The sequence below is a fragment of the Magnolia sinica genome, chromosome 2 (assembly GCF_029962835.1).
Source record: "Magnolia sinica isolate HGM2019 chromosome 2, MsV1, whole genome shotgun sequence".
In the NCBI taxonomy this organism is placed as follows: domain Eukaryota; kingdom Viridiplantae; phylum Streptophyta; class Magnoliopsida; order Magnoliales; family Magnoliaceae; genus Magnolia; species Magnolia sinica.
Window position 1 is genome coordinate 23,190,737 of NC_080574.1, and position 6,732 is coordinate 23,197,468.

A 6,732-nucleotide genomic window follows, 5' to 3' on the forward strand; every position below is an offset into this window, starting at 1 on the left:
GAAGGTGAATAGCAGAGTAGTAGACTTATCAGGGGAAATACACCGTCACAATCAATGGACAGCCAATGATCTGACACAATGTAGAGATATGGCCCTCTTGTCAATGGATTGGTTCCTTTTTCTTCTCAAGTGATCTCTACGGTAAGACCCACCTCTTCCACGGCTCAGATGCTCTTAAAAGAGTGATACTTCAAAGGGAAGACAATTGTTATGTGAAACTTTACATACAACGCGCGCATGTGATGATGTGAACATGTCGCTAATAAAAGAAATGTAGCGTGCAGCGCAATGATGCTAAATACATCATGCTCCCACGATTCCGCAACACACGATTACATGCCCTTGGGAGATGACATCATAGAGCCGTATGACTACATTACACGTGGCAAAGTCATCTTTTAATCAGGAATGTCCATCTTGTGGGACCAACAATGGCTGGAAATCGCGTTGACGGTCCAGATTGAGGAGAGAGAATTCTCCTTTGGGTAAGCGTGTTCGAATCCATGAATTGGTTAATGGGGAAGGGGATTGCATACTGAGTAAACTCCGTGGGGCCCACTGTAATTTATATATTTTATCCACTCCGTCCATCCATTTTACTAGATAATTTTATGGTTTGATCCAAAAAAATAAAGTATATCCAAACCTCAAGGGACCACACCACAGAAACAGACAGTGTGAATTGAACATCTACCGTTGAAAATTTCTTGGGGGCCACAGAGGTTTCGGATCAAGCTGATATCTGTGTTTTCCCTTTATCCATCTCTGTGTGATCTTATGAACAGGTTGGATGACAAATAAACATCAATGTAGGCCCTAGGAAGGTTTCAACGGTGGAAATCATTATTCCCACGGTTTCTTGTGGTGTGGTCCACTTGAACGTTGGATATGCTTTTATTTTGGGCTAGACAACTAAAATTACCTGGATAAATGGTTGGACGGCATGGATGAATCACATACAGTCACAATGAGCCCAACAGAGTTTTCTATGTACGCAATCCAATTTTCAATATGGTAGAGCAATCTCTCTGCATTACATGTGAAAAGGTTATCCGTCAATATGAACCGTCCAACTACTGGGCCTCATTAATGGACAGAAGAGAGAGAGAGAGAGAGAGAGAGAGAGAGAGAGAGAGGCGCACTGGTGAGAAAGAAACTTATTTATTAAAATCTCAAGTATTTCAGAAATAAATGTTTAAATAGGTGGTCCACCATCCTTTACGGATGAAGTGCAGAGAATATTTAATCTAAAAATGGAGTAATCGCTGGAATTTTGATAATTGCAATGATCATTGGGATTAAAAACAGTCGATTTTGCTAAAAGAAAGATCCTGTTATGTGGGGCCCATTTTTCTCCAATCGACAGCTGGGGCAATTGGATCAACGGCCTGGATCATTAGAAACATGGTCAGCAATTGACTTATAACAGTCTTCCCACTTATTACGTAAATGCCTTTCAATTGCTTAAAGCTCCTTTCACTGAGTTCGTTTGGGTAAGGATCCTTAGTAATTGGGATTGAGTCTGATACTGATTTTGGTGGGCCCATGCTGTCCATGTTGGATTCGCTAAGGGCCTGTTTGGCCAGGTGGATTGGAAGGGATTGAATGGTATTACGGTGGATGGCATGGATTTCAAGGTAATGATGGTGTTGTTAGTAGATTGTCTTAAGATCCATGGGATTGCTATATCTTGGGATTGCTACATCGAATCAGTTTGGCAGGCCCGGCCAATCCCGGGGTTAAACCTTCCCACCCCCTTCCAATCCCTCAAACTAAACATGTCCTTAGGCAAATTTGAATGGATTAGGGTAGATTGGATGGAATTTAAAGGTAATGATGGTGTTGTCAGTGGATTGTCTTAAGATTGTCTTAAGATCCATGGGATTGCTATATTTCGGGATCAGATCGCCTAGTTTGATTGGCACGCCCGGCCAATCCCGGGATTTAACTTCCAATCCCTTCCAATACCATCCAATCCCTTCCAATCCTCCCAGCCAAACGGGCCCTAAAATGGTAATTTGCCATTTTAGGGCAACCAATCTGATTTAGAGAAAAAAGCAATTTAAGGGAGAGTAATCAGATATCAAGATGGAGGACGTTTGGCCGTAGGATTTCCTTCCCAAATGACCGTCTTTTTATAACTAACTGCTGGATTGTAAGGCCCACCTTGATGTATTTGTTTTATATTCATGCCATTCATCTGTTTTTTCAGCTCATTTCATGACATTAGCCTTTTTTTTTTTTTCTTTCTTTTTTGTTAGCTTGTTAGTACACCTTACTGTCAGTTCACACTTCACTGTTAGCCACCCCTACTAATGATCAATACCAAGACCTCAGTGTTGAAACGTGGTATCTTTCACTAAGTCTACCACTTGAGCTAATGAATCAGGGTGTTTTCCTAGCATTAGCCTAACTCTTAGGTGGACTACAGCCTGGGAAACAATGGTGACAGAACACCTACCATTAAAAACTTCCCGAGAGTCACAAAAGTTTTAAATCAGATATGTGTGACCTTATCAACAGGTTGGATGGCAAATCACTGCTAAGGTGAAAATTTTAACGGTGGGAATTCAATGACCAATTTTTCTTTGGTGTGGTCCACCTGAGAGCTGGATCTTCTTCATCTGCAAGCTCATGTCCTAAAATAAATTTGTAAAATGGATGGACAGCGTGGATATAAAACACATACATCAAGGTAGGCCCTACGGTCACATATCCAACGGTTTCGAATTACCTATCTATAGATAAGGGTAATTTGAGAATAGAAGGTAGCTAAAACTGTGCGTAGGTTAATCAAGTGACACGCCCCGGTACATTTTAAAACGGTTCGAAATTTCGTAAGCCACTCCCACAGGCAAGGTGTACTGTAGCCTACCATTCAATGCTCTACTAGTGGGTGTAGGTCATCATTTTCCTAGGGTGTGGTAGACTCTCGGTAGTGTCAACACCCCGGCAAGGGTTCGAGTAGGTGGTGAAATTCCACCAGGCGGTGGTGTGTCGTGTGTGTGCGTGGAAAAAAAAAAAAAAGGTCATCGTTTTCCTCACTATCTTTCCGTTGCAGCTCATTCATCGTCTTTGAATATCGAGGGAGTGCGCACGTTAATCACGTGGCTCACCAGAACTCCCAGCGCAAGTTAGCCATCAATGCTTCCCACTGCCCCATGCGTATGTTAGCAGTTCGACGAGGTATTATAACACGCTGGGGGAAGATTTCATAAAGTATGCTCGATTTTTCATCTTTCGTATTGTTGGATTCAGGGCTATAGTGATCCAAACCGTTAATGTGATGGCCCTCACTTTGGATGGCTTATTAACCAAGAATCCCAATATCGTAAATTATAACCATCCAGAATTTGGACTATCGCTCTTTTTTTCTTACTTGCCGTCTGTTCACTGGCCACCATTTGAAGGTTTTGAAGGGTGGGGTTATCAATGGTTCGGCCAAAATATCAATGGCTTAGATCATTGAACCACGGGTCCCACTTTCGCAAACTGAAAAGTGTACTTTAGTTAGCACAAGAGTCAAGGACTCAAGATGCTCCCCATTTAGGGACTCGGCTTCGGTGGTGACCCCTCCAGTACCCAGCTTCGTACTGGTGGGCCCTTGAAAAGCTCTGTGGGCCCACCATGATGCATGTGTCTCCTATTCATTTCAGTGCATAAGCCTGCTCAGGTGTACCATGTTGTACCCTAATTCTAACATTTAGGGAAAAACCTAATAAGGGAGTGACAGGTGATGATATGCTAGAGATATGAAGTCTATTAAAAAAAATTTTAAAATTTTTAGAGGCATAATTATAACTAGCAGCGATTTAATATTGCACATCATTAGATGACTAACAAAGTGATGTGGCCAAGACATTCATAAGTGGAACATGGTGGAAGAGCAAGTCGTGACTTATAGAAACAAAATTTGGCCTAGAAAAGAAGAACAATAATAATTTTTTTTTAAAAAATGTAACAATATAATGACAACTCTTTGATTACCATAACGGTCCAATAACAGAGAGAACCATCCAAAATAATAATTGGAGCGGAGATCTATAAATGGTTAGAAAATTAGCAGAGAACAACACAATCAAATCTAACAAACACATCAAACAAATCAAATTTGTCTTACTTCAGCATAGTCAAGTAGCTTTATCATAAGAGTAGTGATAATTCAGTAGGGATAATCTTTAATTGTAATACAAGTCTACGCTCATACATTAGATTTGATTCTAATCCAATACACGCAATTCTTTCAAAAGAAGTATTTTTGTAGTCGCTTTTTCATGACTGATTATAAGTATTTCATTTTATTTGATTGCATTCATATATTAAAAAGTCATTTCTTGTGAAAGGCAATGCACAACCCATCTTCAGAAGAAGAACCCCACCCTCCGATTATCACTTGATCATTATAATTTTCTTGCGAGTGGCTAGGTAAGTGATCGATCTCCTCAAATTCTAGTCATATATTGTCGAGTTAGACGAATTTGTCTATTTTGATGCTTGGGGTCAAAGTTAATCGATTTAAGTTAAGCCACTATATTGATTCTAACAAGCCCGCACACACCATACATGACAGAAAACAAATCGAGTGCTAACAATTTTTGATACGCCCGATGGGATCCAAACAATTGCTTAGTTATCATAAATATTCATTTGACACTGGTTATGCAAAAATAAATAAAAAATGTATGCCCAGTGGGACTCTAAGCAAAAGTATACTTACCGGTGAAAAAGTTCAGTAAAATCATCAGTCGAAAAGGTCGTCAAAATGCTTCTGCAACTACTAATGCTACTGCATCTAATGAACCTCCTGCTCAAATAGAAGAGTTGCAGGTCTAGTAGGTACCTGATCAAGTGAATCCACCACCCTATTTGGTGTCAATTCCACCAAATTCAGATAGAGAATCGACATCTCAGATTGAACCCTTATAGATTATATTGGCGGGGATGGTTAATGTTTAAAGGGAAATTTAGCACATCGCGAAATTATCATGCATTCAGGCTAAATTGTCATGAGGTCAGACTGAAACCTTTAATTAGTAGATGGTTAGCCATGCCGAGAGCACGAACCAATTGATGGTTATATTTGCCAAAAGGGCACTTGTTGCACCTTAGCAACAGGTTGACGCTAATTCAGTTAGGAATCTAGCACCAATACCTCCGGTACAGCCAATGCCATAGCCACCCCCTCTATAGAGAAATACACATCCCCTCACATTCTAGTTCAGGACATGAGAAATACCCATCCTCTCATATTCTGCCTCTGACTGAAAAAAAATTTGTTGTGACATATTAATTCTTAAATCCCTAATTGGAATTTGAGATTCCCAATTTCGGATGTGGGAATTCGAAAATCCCTAATACTTTGGAAAAAATTTCTCCTTTAATTACGAATTTGGATTATTAAAAAAATTTCCTTTTCTCCAGAACTGATCGAAGAGTCTGTGGTCTAAATACAAAGGTCTGGCCCTAATAATTATTTGAGATCGAATCTACCAATCTAAATTGATCCTCCATACCTTATACACAGTGGCTTTGATACCGACTGTAAACTATATGCGGAATTACAAAGGACCGTAGTCTTTCGCACCTTACACCCTTAGAGAAGCACTGAGATGGGAATGAAGCTTCTGTTATATATAGGATTGGGGACCCAAACCTGTTTATATACTTTTAGAGGTTGAGGAGTTTGAAACCCATCAAAACTCCTATCCCTAAGCTCTACACAAATTTAAAAATCATAGTTCAACTAAAACACTGTGTGTATCACAATTCTAGCATATCACCCCTTACACGATTTTAGATGCAACACAACTGAGTGGGGTCCACTAGTACTCTCGATCACACTATCCAACCCTTAGGACCATCTAGACCGTTGATCAATAAAGCCCACCTTATATAATTCTTACATTATCTTCACATGTAAATGCCTAGACTACTGGTGTTTTCGTTCGCTTATGTGTACAAAAACAATATATAGTCTTCCAATATCAAGCACTATATCAAATAGAGTTGAAATAGGGGATGAGAAACCAAATTGAAATGCACTATTTACCATTCAAAAATAGATACAAAGGCAAAAAATGGTATGCATGATAATGCGTGTTGGGTGAAGTGACACTGAACAATCAAAAGATTACTTGTGTATATATAGGACGCAAATCTAATATATAATCTTACTTTTGTCAATGATCTGCCTAGTCTTTACAGCACAATACTTGGATTGCTAGCGACGACGACAACGACTTCTCCGTAAAGGGATTGTAGCCGCGGGAGAGAGGAATGTGCCAGCATCCTTCTTAAGGACAACTTTGGAAGGGTAGTGGAGAGGGAAGAAGATGAAGGGAAAGAAGAGTATATTGTAAAGGTTTAAAACATATAATAAAAAAGTAGCTCTATTTGTAGGGATGTAACACAAAAACCAAATCAATCTGTCTTCTCAAGACTTGAAAATGATATGAAAATTTCAAATGACATATTTCTAAAAGCATGGCAGTGTAAAATGATTGCTTTTACCCCCTCCTATCCAATTAGTGTCTCATTGCAACAATTATATCTTATGATTGCTTTTGTTTATTGCTTACCTGTTTCACCAATTAAAGTAAATGGACAATGATAATAGTTTTCATATCTTAAATCACGCTAATGGTAATTGTTATAGGAAAATTTGAGCCAAACTCAACAGAGGTAGACTTGTGTAAGACTCGTATCCTAGACCGTACCATTCCGTAGGCTTCC